Source organism: Notechis scutatus, chromosome 6 (assembly GCF_049901735.1).
Source record: "Notechis scutatus isolate UNSWTSFEM ecotype Mainland chromosome 6, rNotScu1.2, whole genome shotgun sequence".
NCBI lineage: Eukaryota > Metazoa > Chordata > Lepidosauria > Squamata > Elapidae > Notechis > Notechis scutatus.
The window spans coordinates 69,677,974-69,694,112 of NC_142014.1; the positions used below are offsets into that span (position 1 = coordinate 69,677,974).

Genomic DNA, 16,139 nt, shown 5'->3' on the forward strand with positions numbered 1-16,139 from the left:
CGGTATATTATACTGCGGGAGCAATTTTAAAACTCTATTGAAATGCTTTAACTTTAAGCTCTGCCATGCTACTCTTTGTTCCAAGTCATTGAAAGGAGAAGAATGGACACCACCTTGCTAGTTATTTGTTTTTATTTACTTTTCAATGTTTGAACCGCCCATCTCCCTTAGATGTTACTTCTCCAGGAAACCCCAACGATGTGATTCTGTCAGTGGGGCAGGTGACCCCAGGCTGATATGGAAGCACTCACATGGCTAGAAGTGTGACTGTTATCTTTTGCCATCATGGGGTGATAATGGTTTTTTTGTGGGTTTATCCTGTGGATCTTTAATGCTGTCAAATGCTGTATGTGAGTTGGGCAGCCATATAAATTTAATATATGAACAGATAATTAATAAAAGACACTTATTAATAACCCACTCTTATCTTTATCACCTAAGGGTCCCAAATGGACCACCCTTAACCATAAGACTTTGATTCACGCATCACCAAGATAATACAGTACACAGAAAACAGATTATAATAAAGCTCATTAAAAGAATAGCTATCCACGAACACTCCATGGGCCAAACGTCTGTTAAAAATAGATTTTAGGGCTTGCTTGCTTACTTACTTTTTCCTGTTTTTATTATTTTTGTAAATAACTCAAGGCAGCAAACATCTCCAACACACCTTCCTGCTCCTATTTTCCTCACAACAACCCTGTGAGGTGAATTGGGCTGAGACAGAGTGACTGGCCCAAGGACACCAAGCCGGCTTCAGTGCTTAAGGCGAGGCTAGAACTCACTGTTTCCTAGTGATTGGTACAAAGTCACCCAGTTGGCTTTCATGCCTAAGGCAGGACTAGAACTCACCATCTCTTGCTAATTGGTCCAAGGTCATGCAGCTAGCTCTCACGGCTAAGGTAGGACTAGAACTCACCGTCTCCCACTTTCTAGCCTGGTACCTTAACCACCAGACCAAACTGGCCTGCTTCCATGGGAGGATTGCTGGAGCCAATGTTTCTTCCAAGGACAAAGTATTGTCCTATTAAAAGGACAATATTAAAAGGATGTCTCGGTAGCTTGTCCAGTTCTGTGTACCTCACACAGAGGAGACATTAGCAGCCCCCCTCCACATGATTGGACTAGACTGAATAAGCAAATTCATGCTTGGCAAGTTTTTCCTTAAGTCATGCTGGATGGCTTTATAGGGACGTAACCCATCCTTTGAACTGAAACTGGAAACTTGAGATAGCCAGTGCAGGATGGGTGTTATTCTACAATAGCAGATTTCCCCAGCTAGTAGCCTACCCAACCATCCTAGTCTTTTTAACCTGATTTATTTATTTTTCACTTGTAAGGCTTAACTCTGTTTTTAAGCTTTGCTTTTATTCATGCATTTATATGATTTGATTACGGCATTGTAAAGACAGGTGAGGTAGTAATTTAATAAATAACAGTAAGTAAAAATTATACACTACCCATGCAGCTACTAAGTCCGCTTCACTAGCAACCCCACACTGCGTACATGGGCAGTGTAATTATCATCACAGAGGTATTCAGCGTTACATGTTTCTATCAAGCCTAGCAAGTTAGCCTAGAGGGGAGGTGTTAGGTCAAACAGACAGACAAGCTATCCGATGGAAATAACTCCCTCTCCAACACAGAGTAAGAAAAATGCACATTCCTTCAATATTCATTTATCTCTGAAGCAGGGAGGGAGGAGGAAAAACAAAACTAGACTTAAGAGAGTGATGAGAAAGCAGATTGATGGAGATACGTTGCTGCTAGTGTTGTGTTGTCTGGGGATATGTTTGACAATAAAGGTACAGAACAGAACAACAGAATTGGAAGGACCCTGGAGGTCTTCTAGTCCAACCCTCTGCTCAGAGGGAACCCTATATTGCTTTAGTCAAATGATTATACAGTCTTTTCTTAAAAGCTCCCAGTGATGAAGCATCCACAACTTCTGAAGTCAAGCCGTTCCACTGGTTAATTGTTTTCACTGTCAGGAAATTTCTCCTTAGTTCTAGGTTGCTTCCCTCCTTGATTAGTTTCCAGCCATTGCTTCTTGTCTTGCCTTCAGATGCTTGGAAAAATCTTCTTTGTGGCAGCTCCTCAAATATTTGAAACACTGCTATCATGTCACCCCAGTCTTTCTTTTCACTTTTACCCAATTCCTGCAACCTTTTTTCATGTTTTAACCTCCAGGCCCTTAATTGTCTTTGTTGTTCTTCTCTGCACTATTTCCAGAGTCTCAACATTTTTAAATATGTTTTTTTTATAAACTGGATGCAGTAGACCAAGTGTGGTATTACTAAGGCATTATAAAGCAGTGGTAAGATCATTGGGTGATTAGGACTCTGTTAACCATTTGCAAAACAGATATATGTTTGTATACCAATAAGTTAAGCCAGCAGACACCTGAATGCATTGTTCAAAACTGTACCACGGTTGTTTCCCCCCCAAAATGGATATTACAAGAAATAAACTAGCTCTCCACACATGTAGGAAGGATGGTTATTTTGGAATGCTACATTATAAATTTTGGGTTTGGGCTTAACTCATGGCCCATGTTTGTTATTGGTGCAAATGTCAAGCTACTTAATATATCTAAATAGCCTTTTTTTAAAAAAAGGAACTGCTATTCTTTCTGTACAACCTGCTAATGCCATTTGCAAGTATGATAGAAAATAGATGAAAATGCCACATCCGCCGCTTTGCTTTTTTTGCTCTTCAACATCAGGCTGACAGCAGAAAAATATAATGGCTCTCCAGGGAAATACCAAATTAAAAACAGTTTTAAGGTAATGAATTCAAAGGTGCTACACGAGGAATCTCAGGACTGACAACACAGACAATGAATATGAAACCTGCTTTGTAAATCTGCACCACCCAGGCCGAATTCAATAGGTTCTGATTCAGTAAGAATTCCTTGCTATGCACAATTTGAATAACATCCCAGCATATACCCATAGATCCCCCTTCCCCACACACATATCTACACAAAACACACAAACAATTTTTACTACATGCGACTCACACCTAGCTATGTTGGGCTGAAACTCCTGAAAGCATGGTCAAATCCTATTGTTTTGAGAATTGTAGGAATTGATGCCCAGAATGAAGGAAAGCATCATTTGAAAGGTTGGTTTTAGTCATTTTTTATGTCCTGATCTATCCTTCCTTCCATTAAACTGATGATGTTACCTAGTTTGGCAATGAAATGTTTGCAAGAAAACCAAAATGCTCAGACAGCACCAAGGACCTCCCAGTTCAACCCTGGACCTATAAATATTCTCTTCTTTAAATGTCAGTCTGTACAATAAACTTTTAGCATGTCTTTGTTCTGCTTCAACAATTGCTATCCAGCCTGACTTGAACATTGTGATGTCTCATAATCCTTAGTCTGACAGCATTACACAAATCAGCCTGGACAGAGGGAAATTTGTTACCAATAGCCCTGAGACACATGAAACAGGCCCTCAATGAAGCCAGGAGGTATTGTATGCCTAAGCTCTGTGCCATCATAGGCATTATTCTTTGTTGGAACTTACTAAACAGATGGTTAATTATTGTTGATTCCTTAATCTGAATACTTTAATTGGGCAACCAAATGGATTCAGTGACCCAAATTCTCACTTTCAACAGCCGGTTTGTACACACATCTGGGCTAAACTGAATGATTTGTAATACATCAGCACTTCAATATTGAAATGACTGAACTGGAAACTGTAGATACAATTCTTCTTTTTATTTTAATCTAATGTTAAGATAAACTGTCTATTACACAGGTAGAAATCCAGATGCTCCATTTGGTGATGACCAAGGGATTGTCTAGTCCAGGTCATAATATGAAACGAGGCCTTCTCGGTGGCTGCACCAACACTGTGAAATGGCCCCACCAGGCTCTTTCAAGCTTTATTTTTCTGGTTCATGGTTAAAAAAAAAAAACACCTCAGTAGCCTAAACTTTTGGAATGTAAATGGTTATCAGCAGGGTGTGCGTCAATTTATTTATTTTATTTATTAAGCAAATTTACATGGCTACCCATCTCGTGCAAAGTAACTCTGGGTGGCGTACAACACAATCAATTTTCTCAAAATAGTGAAAGTGACTAAGTGATTGAATCCTGCTCCTTTTTAACGGGTGTATGATACATGTTAAAAGGGGTGGGTGGATTCTGATTGCCCAGTAGGATCCTCTGTTTTGGTGGTGTTAGCCCCTCCTATAGGCACCCCTGTGTGAGAAGCTGAGCTCCCGTTACAATTCTGCCTTTGTTGGCTTTTAAAATGTGCTTTAATTCTACTTGGCTTTATTCAATGTATTTTCATTTTATTTTATGATGTTGTGATTTTACAGCTTTGGTCAGCCACAAATAATACCATAAAACCTTTATTACAGCCAAAGGCCCAACAATGATTAAGGACAACAGATAGTTTTAAACAAAACCCCTAATAAAATGCCTGTGAGTCATGGGGTATCCTAAATACAAGAATAAAATTAATCAAGGTTTGCAAGGCTTCGGCGGCAGGCAGGAATCCACGATCGTGTGCGGTTTCTGCCTGGGCTCGTCGCTGGAGCGCCCCGAGCCAGCTGGCTTTGGGGCTAAGCCACCGCGTAGAGGTGGTGAAGAGGGGGGAGATCGCCAGCAGGGTCGAGGAGAGCCGCATCTCTCCTCCTCAGCTGGTCAAACTCCCTTTCCCGAAGGCGGTAGGAGCGGTGGTCAGAAATGGCCACCTCAAAGAAGCACTCAGCCAGATAAGAAAGTGCAGGAGGAAGATAACAAGTGAAAGTTTTGGCTGACCAGGATAAAAAGCAACAACTAAGGTACCCTGGAATTTAAATTTTATAAAAGATAACATTGCTCCCAAAGAAGAGTCGGAAGCAGCGAAAGAAAGTGAAAAGGGAAAGTTCTTTTTTTTTCTCTCCCCTTCCTCACATCGACAAGAGAGTTGAATAAGAAATCGGAAATCTGCTTTGGCACTAATAAGCAATTAAACTGAAAATATAATTAAATGCCAAAGGGACAATAAAGATTTCTGGACATTAAAAAATCCTTTTTTTCTATAAGCAGGAAGGGGGAGGAAAAGAATAAGGGCAGGATCTGGAAGGAGGAGACTGCCTGGACTTCAAAAGAATCTAAAGTAAAATCTCAATAAGACTTCTAAAAGATACATTTTAACTGGAACTTTGTAACCAAATAGTAACCCCAAGAAGAGAAAATGAAAAAAGAAGAAAGTGTAAAAAGAAACAACTTGTGTGTATTTGGATTGCTTGGTGACTTTTGGATTTTTGGATATTATATTTGAATGACTAAAAACAATTGGGTGGTTGTTTAAAAAATTCTACAATGGCATTACCCCTGGATGAACTGAAAATGGAATTTAAAAAATATAAAGAAGAGACACAAGAAGGGAAGGGCTCCTTTGGCTCCGTTTTTCAATTCTTAGAAATGGTGATTTCTAACTACAAGAAACTACAAGAAAAGACTGCGCAACAAGAAGATTGGGACAAAGAAGAAGCCATCTTTAATGAACAAGTAACTCCATCTAGGGAAGAAAGGGGAAGAGGGGGGGAAGAGAATGGAGAAATTAAGACTTTAAAAAAAAGCCAAAAAAGGGAAAAATAATTTGAAAGTGGTTATTGGAAAGCACAGAAAGGGGATACAGGGGTGGGGGCAGGGGGTAAAGGAGGAAGAAGGGGAGAAGGAAGGAAGGGTTCAAGGGTTTGGAGCAGTGTAAAGAAACAGGCGCTGGGTAATTCAAAGGTTCTGTGAAAGTACATAAGATTGTATTGTTATATCTGTAATAGAAATAATGTTAGAAAATTGGAAATAACATATGATTAAAAAGAGGGACAAAATAGTCAGTGTAATTTAGAGAAACTTTTGTGAACAAAATAAATGAAATAAAATAAATGAGATAATTGAATTAAGAAGGAATGGGAACATTTTAATTACTCAATGTTCTATAAAATATAAGTGAAGTGCGGGGGAATTAACTATGGAAAGTTTATAAATGTTCCCAAAGGAATATGATATTTATCTGTAAAGTAATGTGTAAAATGTTAAGATTTAAATGAATATTAATATTAATGATAGAACTGAATTGGAATGGATTGTTGTTTTAATTATATTATACATTTATAAATTTTTCTTTTTTCAAAATACAGTGTGTAGTTTTAGAATGTACCAAGCAGAATCCGAACGGAAGTTATGTATTATATTAAGTGTTATAATTTTAGGGGAAAGATATAAAGGCGTCATACTCCAATCAGTGATTACAGGAGAAATTTTGTTCAATGAGAAAGATAGTAGACAGTTGAAACAGGACAGACAAAGAATATAAGTATAATGATTTGAATTGAGATGAAATAAATAAAATAAAATTAAGAAAGTTAAAAGAGGGGAGAAGCTATAGAGAAAATGTAGAATAGTAATAAGATATGGAATGGAATATAAAAATGAGCATGAACTTGAATTTGTGTCTGTACGAAGAGATGTAACCTGGGATTATGCTGCTTTCAAAAAAGATGTTTTATGTTTTTATGTTTTGTTTGTTTATGTTCGTTTTTAAAAATCAAAAAAAAAATTCAAAAAAAAAAAGAATAAAATTAATCCATAATTTTGCAAATCTGCAGTGAGATTATGAAGGCGATACCATTGAAAACTTGCAATGACATCCCACGATCTGGCTATTTTATTTTTTTCTCAGATAGCATAGTAATGCCCAAATCTTGAAAAATGGCTGACCTTTGGTTTTTATAGTGTTGTGAGTCTCTTTCAGTGATGAATACACACACACAAAAAAGGCCTGAGCAGAAACTTAAAAAAAACAAAATTAAAGTCAACCAAAACCTCAGCCAATTGCTGACAGTCCTTGACATACGACCACAACTGAGTCAAAATTTCTGTTGCTTAACAGTTGTTAAGTGAGTTTTGCCTCCTTTTAAGACTTTTCTTGCCGTGGTTGTTAAATGAATCGCTGTAGCTTTTCAGTTAGTACCACGGTTGTTAAGTGAATCTGGCTTCCCCACTGACTTTGCTTGTCGGAGGGTTGCAAAAGGGGATCAGACCCCTGGACATTGCAACCGTCATAAATAGGAGTCAGTTGCATTGGCAATTAGAGAGCACGAAGGAAAAGGATATTATAAAATATGGGATTTATTTTATCAAGGGCTAGATAGGAAAATAGGGAAATGAAACACATTATAATATAAATATAACCTAATAATAAAGATAACACAATGAAATCATATATTATAACTGATTGCTAAGGAAAGAATTACAATTTGCTCGAAAAGGATGAAGTACATTTGTAAAGTCTAACGATGATTTAATAATAAGACAACATGATATGGATAGGTTTTTTTTACAATATGAATCTTAATCTAAACTTAAGAGGGAAAGACTGTTGATATTATGCACAAGAGATATGTACCAACCGACACACTGTATAATTGAAAGGTTTTATTTGTTTTGTGTTTGTTTATGTTTGTTGTTAAAAATAAAATTCAAATAAATAAATAAATAAATAAATAAAAATAGGAGTCAGTTGCCAGTCATCCGAATTTGGATCGTGTGATCGTGGGGATGCCGCCATAGTCATAAGGGTCATAAATTAGTCATGAGTCACATCTTCCATGCTGTTGTAACTTTGAACGATCACTAAATGAACTATTGTAAATACAAGGCTGTGTTTGCCTACATTAAAATGTTCCACACGGTCTTTCTCAAATTGTAACATTCATATGGTATACTGCCTCTTCAGTTAGTTTTATCCTTGGTCAGGTTTTTCTTGGCTTAGAATAGTTCAGGAACCCATTCGTTTGTCAGTCCACACATAGTGTGAACCCAGATTAATTCTGCAACCAAATTAAGGGTGTTTCTATTCTTCTGGCCTGACAGGGCTACATGGATTAAATGAACCTGTTTCACTGTTCCCAACAATTTTGAAGAGCAGGAATACGTTTCAGCCAGAGGTGGTATTCAGCAGGTTCTGACCAGCTTTGGAGAACCGGTAGTGGAAATTTTGAGTAGTTTGGAGAACCGGCAAATACTACCTCCGACTGTCCCTGTCCCCATCTATTCTCTGCCTCCCGAGTCCCAGCTGATTGGCTGGATTTTCTTTTATTGCCTTGCACAGGAGAACAGAACTGGAAAGCAGGTTAGTGGGGTGGGGAGGGAATCGAGATTTTACAGTATCCTTCCCCTGCCATGCCCACCAAGCCATGCCACATCATGCCCACCAAGCCATGCCGTGCCCACAGAACCGGTAGTAAAGAAATTTGAATCCCACCACTGGTTTTAGCTGTGTCTAAAACGGTTGTTTAATTTTAAATTGAGATTAACAATAAATAAAAAAATAAATAAATGTCTGTGTTTCCACACCACACTATGTCCAAAAATATTGTAACTCATGTTATGGTTTACCCTCACAACTGATTTGCATAATTTGTTAAGTCAATCTTCCTCATCATCTACTAACTCAGGAATTGTCCAATGCAAGTTTAGCCTGTTCCTAACACACTGTGTAAATCAAATATATCAGATACCACTAGGATATCATTGAGGGTAACTGCACTCATTTCTCTTGGGGAAAATCTGGTACCTTTTAAAGAGCGTTTGATCATTAATGCTTCTGATACTGTGACAAGCAACTAACTCTGAAATCACTATTTTTTTTTTAAAAAAATTACTAACTAGGGTCTCACTGGATTAAATGAATCCCCTACAGCTTTGTTAGGAAGAAGGGAGATCTATAGACAAAAAGAAAAAAGAAAATCCAGAGTTATGATGGAAAACCCGTAAAGGCATAATACTATAAGTACAGGCCATCCTTGACTTACAAACACAAGTTCATTGCTAAGCAAGGCAAATGTTAAATGAATCATGCCCCATTTTATGACTCTTTTTGCCATGGTTGTTAAATGAATCACTATGGCTGTTAAGTAAATGATGCAGTGATTAAGCAAATTTTGCTTCCTCCATTGACTTTGCTTGTTAGAAACACCCAGGGAAAGTTGCCAATGATAATCCCACGACCTTGGGACAATGCAAACATTGTAAATACATGATGGTTGCCAAGCACCTGAAGTTTGATCACGTGACTATGGGGATCAACGGTCATAAGTGTGAGAATTGGTGATAAGTCACTTTTTTCCATTGCCATTTTAACATTGAACAGTCGTTAAACAAACAGTTGTAAGTCAAGAATTACTTATACAGACTATACAAGCTTCTGTAAACAGGGTCTTCTATCAAGTCTCAAGAATAGAAGGTGGATCAAATTAAAATAAGAAAATCATTCCCACTCTTTACTAATACTGATGATCTTACCTAGCTGGGTAACGAAATGTCTGCAAGAAAACAACCAATCTCAGAGCACCAAGCACCCTTCATTTCAATCGTCAGATACAAATATTCTCCTTTATTAGAAAGAAATTTATCCTGATTATTATTTTCTTAAAATAAGGCCACTGTTTAGAGTAGAATGCTATATTGCATATTGATATAACATTAATCATAATACTTCTATAAAACAATTGTCATGCTATATTCTTTTTGAGGGATTTATGGCCAGTGACTACTTTGTAGTGGACTGTTAGATGCCTTCACAAAACTTTTGTTGAATAAAAAAAGAGAGGAGAGTTCTATTCTGCTTTCAGTATTTGGAAGAAAAGTGAACTATAAATCCAACACAAAAATAAAATGCTGGGATGAATAACTGCACTTTCATCCAGCATTTAAAAAACATTTTAAGACGGGGTTTATTCAACCAACTTGCATCACCCAAACACAGCTGCAGTGTTCATGTACATACAAGGCCCCAAGAAATAAACTTTATTTATATATTTCAACATGACTTTTGAGATGGAAAAAACCACTGATTTAGATTTGTCCTGTTGCATGAGGGTTCTTATTATTATTGATAGTACTTTTCCTTTTTGATCAAGTATTATTTTTGTAATTGTTTTAAAATAATTTAAAAATTATTTTAATTATGTTTAGACATGCATTGTAAATTGTGTAGAATTGGTCTTTAAACAGAGCAGCATACCAGTCTGATATAATAAATAAATAATACTCTAACATGGTAGTCCAGTCTTATAAGCACTATAATAGCTTAGTGTGATAATTTAATTCACACACGTTGAAACATGTGGGTTTCTGTGGGTGGATTCCCACATGTGAGAGGGTTCCTTAACTAAAACTGATTACAAACAACTAAATCCGATTTAGTCTCTTGCATCCAGGAGCAATATGATGGGATTGTAGATCTGATTGACAAGGATCTTGATTTATCCCCTCATCTACTTCTTCTGAAAAGGAGATACGGAGACGGACATCGTGGGGATGTATTAAGATATGCACAAATTATTATGGAGAAAACACTTTCTCAAATATTGGGAATGCTCAAACTTAGCATTTGGTTTCCATCAGAGGACAGGGAAATAGTCTTGGGAAAGTCACAATCATGCAGGAGAGCTGTAAAGCCACCCTTGTGTTGTGGTTCACCGGCAGCCTATGCAGATGGCAGTGGAATCGGACAGTGGGGAAGAAAGGGGATCAGTCCGGGAGTCTAATGAGGACTCGGACAAGGGTCCTGCGTCCGATGCAGAGATGGGGCCAGGGCCATCTGGGAGTGGGGTGCTGCCTCTGGAGCCTTCGGAGCCTGGCAGCAGTGAGGCAGAGGACCTAGGGGACCCTGTTCCCAGTGTGCGTGTACGCAGAGCTGCTAGAAGGCAAGAGCAGCTGAAACAAAAGGGGCTACTCGGGAGTAAGGCTGGGAGGTGAATGCCCCTCCCATAAGGTATAAAGGACAGGCAAAGATGACAAAACCTTTGCAAGAAGCAAAGTCGTTCGTTCGGTTCGGATTCATTCCTGAAGCTCTTTGTACTTTGATTGGTTTTTTTTTTCTAGTCCATTGGACACCTCTGTTATTGGCAGCTCTTCACAGGAAAGAAAGGTGGGTGCTTATCTTGAGGGACTGTTTGAGAATTTATTACCGGCTGGGAATGAAAATAATTCCCAGCGTTGCAATAAAACAAGACTTGTTTTTAAAAGAAGGTTGTGCATAATTACAATCTCGGAAGCCTTGGTCAGAATACCTAGTTATTGGACCTGCTTAGAAATATCATGTGCTGACTATTGGGGCTAATAAAAGGAGAAGAGAAAAACCAGCGGGCGTTCCAAAGAAAAAGGAGCTGGAGTAATCAACGTTCAAAATCACATCCTTATTCACTGAAACAGAAAAAGAAATATTTATTTAAAGCAAAAACAAAAAACAAAAACCCAACGGCTCGGTGGCTTATCCCCATTTGGATAACTTAAAAAAAAATCATATTGTCCAATAATGTTGCATCTTGCGGCTTTTAGTTATTAAAATCCCCCATTACCAACTCGCCATTTTAAGGCCATGTAAGAGGTCCTTCATAGCTATGCTCTAATGCAGAATGTAACTTTAGCAAGGGGTAATTCGGAACGTAGCTATTTATTTAGATGCTTTTCCCCCCACAACGTTATTGTTGATCTTCTACTTTTTCTTCTTGTTTTGCTGTTATTATCATATAATTCTAGAGTCCTATGTTGAAATTCTGGACTTAGTTCTTTCTTTTCTGCTGTCCTCAATTTCAATTGCTTTCTTTCCCCGAGCATTTATCAGCTACCTGATTAGAATTTGTTTCCACACAAACCATTGATCATCAGCCTATTACTAGGCAAATGACAGTTAATTACCCACTACATTAACCACTGGGACCCGAGACCTGATTCTCCTGCCATCAGTCAACATGATAAATGTGGCAAGTTCAGTAATGCATGGCCAGCCCCAAGCTTCCTGCTATAGTGTGAACAACCCTCAATCTCACTTCCAGGCCCAGGAAAATCTATGGCAATCTGCATAATTACAAGCTCTAGGTTAATAACAGACAAATGATTTGTTGCATCTAAACAAAGTCCTTGGAACAGGGCTGGTCTCCTGTGGTTTTTCTAGGCTGGTTGTACGCTCTGCCATCAATGAATTTTTGACTATAATGTGCATTTAAAAGAAAAGAGTATGGGGGGGGGGGGAGAAACAAAGAAAGAACTGCATCTCCTGATGCTATACCTCTCCTCAATTTGTTGCTCACCAATTTATGGATCCTACACATGTGATTTTTAATCATTAAAGAACTCTTGGAGCAATATTATCTTAATTATTCTCTGCTGTAAGCAGGGAATTAGACTTCAGATAAAATTTTCTTCTTCCGCCGACTTTCTCTGCCTCGCTGGAGGCTCCATCAGTTTTCATCTGCACCTGGACTCTGAAATCCTAATGATGAATTATTGCCCTTTTTCCTAAGAGGGTGAAACTTACAAGGGAACATTTTACTGAACTGTCAAGCTCACAAACTGAGTGCGGAGATGCGGAAATCTGATCTAATTTACTGCAAAACGATGCACTTGTTAGACTTTCTCCCCCGGTTTTGTTCCCAAGGATCAAGAGATCAGTCAGTAGCCAGCACGGCCTCTTCTTCGTGTACTGAAGAAAAAGAATGAGTAGGGTTGACATCGGTTAGCTTCTCAAAGGAGGCCCACGATAATGAGAACTGAAACCGAGTTTGTTGATGCTGTGTAGAAAGAACAAATCAACGAGAGCAATAGCTTTTCTTCTGGTGTAAGTCCACCTACCCCATTGTTTCTCATGCCTCTACTGGATTCTTTAAACGTCTCTGCACCCATTGTTAGTTTAGCTTCTAGCTTTTGATTTTGAAAATCACAAGACCCGAGCGATAAAACACAGTTCAGAATGTCAATAACCAGAGATTGGGGATAGAGGAACCTGCTGGTTGTTGGTGAGGAAGAGACAAGATGTTGTTACTGAAGACAAAACTAATAGGATGCTGGGGAAATGTGGAGGGTATGGACTATTCACACCCCATTCAATCAACCAGTATTAACCAGTTTAAAAAACATGAAATTCTATCACAGATCTAATTCATAGAGTACTGCCTGTGAATGAGGCTCTGGATACATCTAGTTCAGGGGTGTCAAACTCGTGGCCTGCGGGTCAGATGCGTCACTTGCTGGTCCCATCCCCGACCGCTTTAGTGAAGGGGAAAAAAAACTCCCAATACGTCACATGACGCCGCCGTGACAACTTGAGTTTGACACCACTGATCTAGTCTGTACAGCTACTTGTAGCACAGAAAGTAAGTAGTGTGGGTTTTCACCATTGGTATCTGTTGGTTTAGTGCATAAACCTTGCCTCTGAAGATGCCACCATTGTTCAACTTGCTTATGAAGATGCCAGCCATAGTTGCAGTGAAACATCATATGACATTTGCTGCCTAGACCATGGTTGTTTTCCAAGGAACCCCAAGAGCTATGTACATCTCGTTGAGAAGTTTTTTTAAAAATTTTGTTATATCAAGACTATCCCAATGTAGAACCTTAGCACACAGCAGCAGTCAATGTCATTTTACTCAATATCTCCGAATTACATTCTGTACTCAGTAGGGGGATGTTCAACATCTCCCATCAATGGCCACCATGGGTTCTTGAACATTAAACAATTAGGACCCTGAAAGATTTAAAGCCACAGATACCGTGTTTCCCAGAAAATAAGACCCTGTCTTGTATTTTTTTTTTGCCACCAAAAAGGGCACCAGGTCTTATTTTCAGGGGATGTGATCCACTGACTAATCTCACTTGCACGTGTCACCCCTGGCCTCCTTTTCATTGTCAGAGGCCTTCAGGAGCTTCTTCTGCGGCTGGCAAGGCTTTCCAAAAGGCCTCTGCAGTCGATAACCGAGCTCCGGATCAATTTGTTATCAGCTACACAGGCCTTCAGGAAAGCCTTCCCTGCTGCAGAAGAAATGGTCGGCAAGGCAGGTGTCGGGGTGCATGAGGCCTGGCTACAACTGTCCAAAAGTAAGTAGTAGGGCAGCTCCACCCCCCCATAGCTTAATTTTTACCCATCCACTCTGGAATGGGAGGGATCTTAATTCGAGCTTATTTGGGTACTTGTGTAAAAATCAAACTAGGACTTACTTTCAGGGTAGGTCATATTTTCGGGGAAACAGGGTAAGACCTAGAATTCTTCCCAAATTCTTCAGAACTGACCCTTCTCCCCTGCCCCCCACTCTATACACACACACACACACACACACACACACACACAGAGAGAGCATATGTATATGTATATACATATATGTATGTCTATACTCTGTATCTCCATGTAAACTTATAACATGATTTTAGCATCACATTATTTTTGTATCATAGTATTTAGTAGGGGAGGGATAGTATTTGGTTGTTGCACACAAGGTTCCCTATAGGTCACAAATTTGCAGGTTGTAAGCTGTCACTATCCATACTACTTTAGCCCCGGAAAGAAATTCTCTAGGCAACAAATAATCCACAGAGCAACTGCTTCTATGATTAGATAGACAGAATATTGCATTTGCAGATTTGGGGTATTAAGAGTCAGCATGAACTAGGGGTGGGGATAATTCAGGTTCTCGTCCCCCCTATGTCCCCTTGAGACCATCACTCCCTCTCACGGCTAATCAGCAGAAGGTTCTACAACTAATCAGATGAAAAATGGAAGCCATTGTTGTATCAAGCATTAATAGGTTTTGTTGAAAGGACTGCAGTGAGCGGAGGGCAAAACCCTGCGGCTAAGTGATACAAATACTAGGAACACCCACAACGTATTTGGTGGGTTGTACAGAAATCAATGAATCAATAAGAGATCCTGCCCCTAACAATTGCACATTCTGGCACTGTAGTCCCAAGGCATCTGGTGTTACTTGCTAGTGAAAGCTGATGCAAGAGAAAGGTTGACAAGGAAAACCATCCCCACAAAGTAACAACAAAAAGCATTGAAGAAACTTCATCGAAGGAAGGACACCAGCTATGAATCTTTAATAGGCACCTAGTATTCTGGGCACTCTAAAAAATATAGTTTGAAGATTTTGAGCTATTAGCTGATTGAGAACATCCATTCATGTTTATTTTTTAACCTTTTAATCAAAAAAGTCGGCTGATATTTTGGGCCATGCCGGAAACTCTACATTCTTCTCAAAGTTGCACTCCAGGCAATATTTAGTAATGTAATGACTATATAAAAGCCAGGTTTAGGTTCAAGAAGAGAAGCGGACACATCCTACAACCCCTATGGAGCTTGGCTCTTTAGATGTTTGCTAAATTACAACTCCAAGCAACCTTGATTAATAGCCATACTGCTTGAGATTACTGGGAGATATAGTTTGGGCCAACAGATAGCTCTTTCCCAGAATATAGATTTTAAATATTTTTCAAATAGGAGCCACTCTGATAAAGCAGTACGAGTTACCAGTGTCTGCTTGCTGAGTTAACCAATTTTCTGGATTTGTCAAATACTCTGAACCACCAACTAACCAGCACACTGAGTTTCCTACTATGTAACTTGGTAAGCCATTAAATAAACTAATCAGTGTTAATAATATCAACCTTTGCATATTGCACGAACGGAACTACTAAAGTTTGAGCTCTAATTAAGTGTGTTGTATAAATACAGCCAAGCAATACCTTATTAAAACATAAAAAGAGAGGGAGAGGGGAAGAGAGAGTGAGAGTGAGAGAGAGAGTGAGAGAGAGAGAGAGTGAGAGAGAGAGAATTTTCCGCATCATCCAATTCAGTCAGGAACATGAATGAAACAAATGTAAAAACTCTTGACTTTTCCTTACTATATTAGTCAGTAACTCAAAATTCCCTTGCAGAAATTCTGAGAGTTGACGTTCAAATATCTTAAAGTTGCCAAGGCTGAAAAACTCTGGGCTGGACTATGTTTACAGACACTAACATACACATATATAAGTAGGACTACACAAGAAAAAAGGGAGCAAACTCTAAATTGAGTTATTTGATACGTTGGTTTTGCTCCATTGCTCACATGTCAAAATAACAACTATCACTGATACTTACAGTTTAAGATGTTGTCTAACATCTGGAGATACTGATGTTTGAAAATTTAGTACATGTAGTCCTTTGATCACAATTGAACTCAAAAGTTCCCTTGCTAAGCAAGACAGTTGTTAAGTGAATTTTACCCCATTTTACAACCTTTATTGCCATAGTTGTTGAGTGCATTACTGCAGTTACGTTGTTACATGAATCTAACTTCCCCAT

At 38.7% G+C, this 16,139-nt stretch overlaps 1 protein-coding gene across 4 annotated transcripts in view; it reads right to left on the reverse strand.

Moving 5' to 3' along the window:
• LMO3 (LIM domain only 3) overlaps window positions 1–16,139 on the reverse strand; it is a 114,181-nt gene that overhangs the window by 12,397 nt on the left and 85,645 nt on the right. The window lies entirely within an intron of this gene.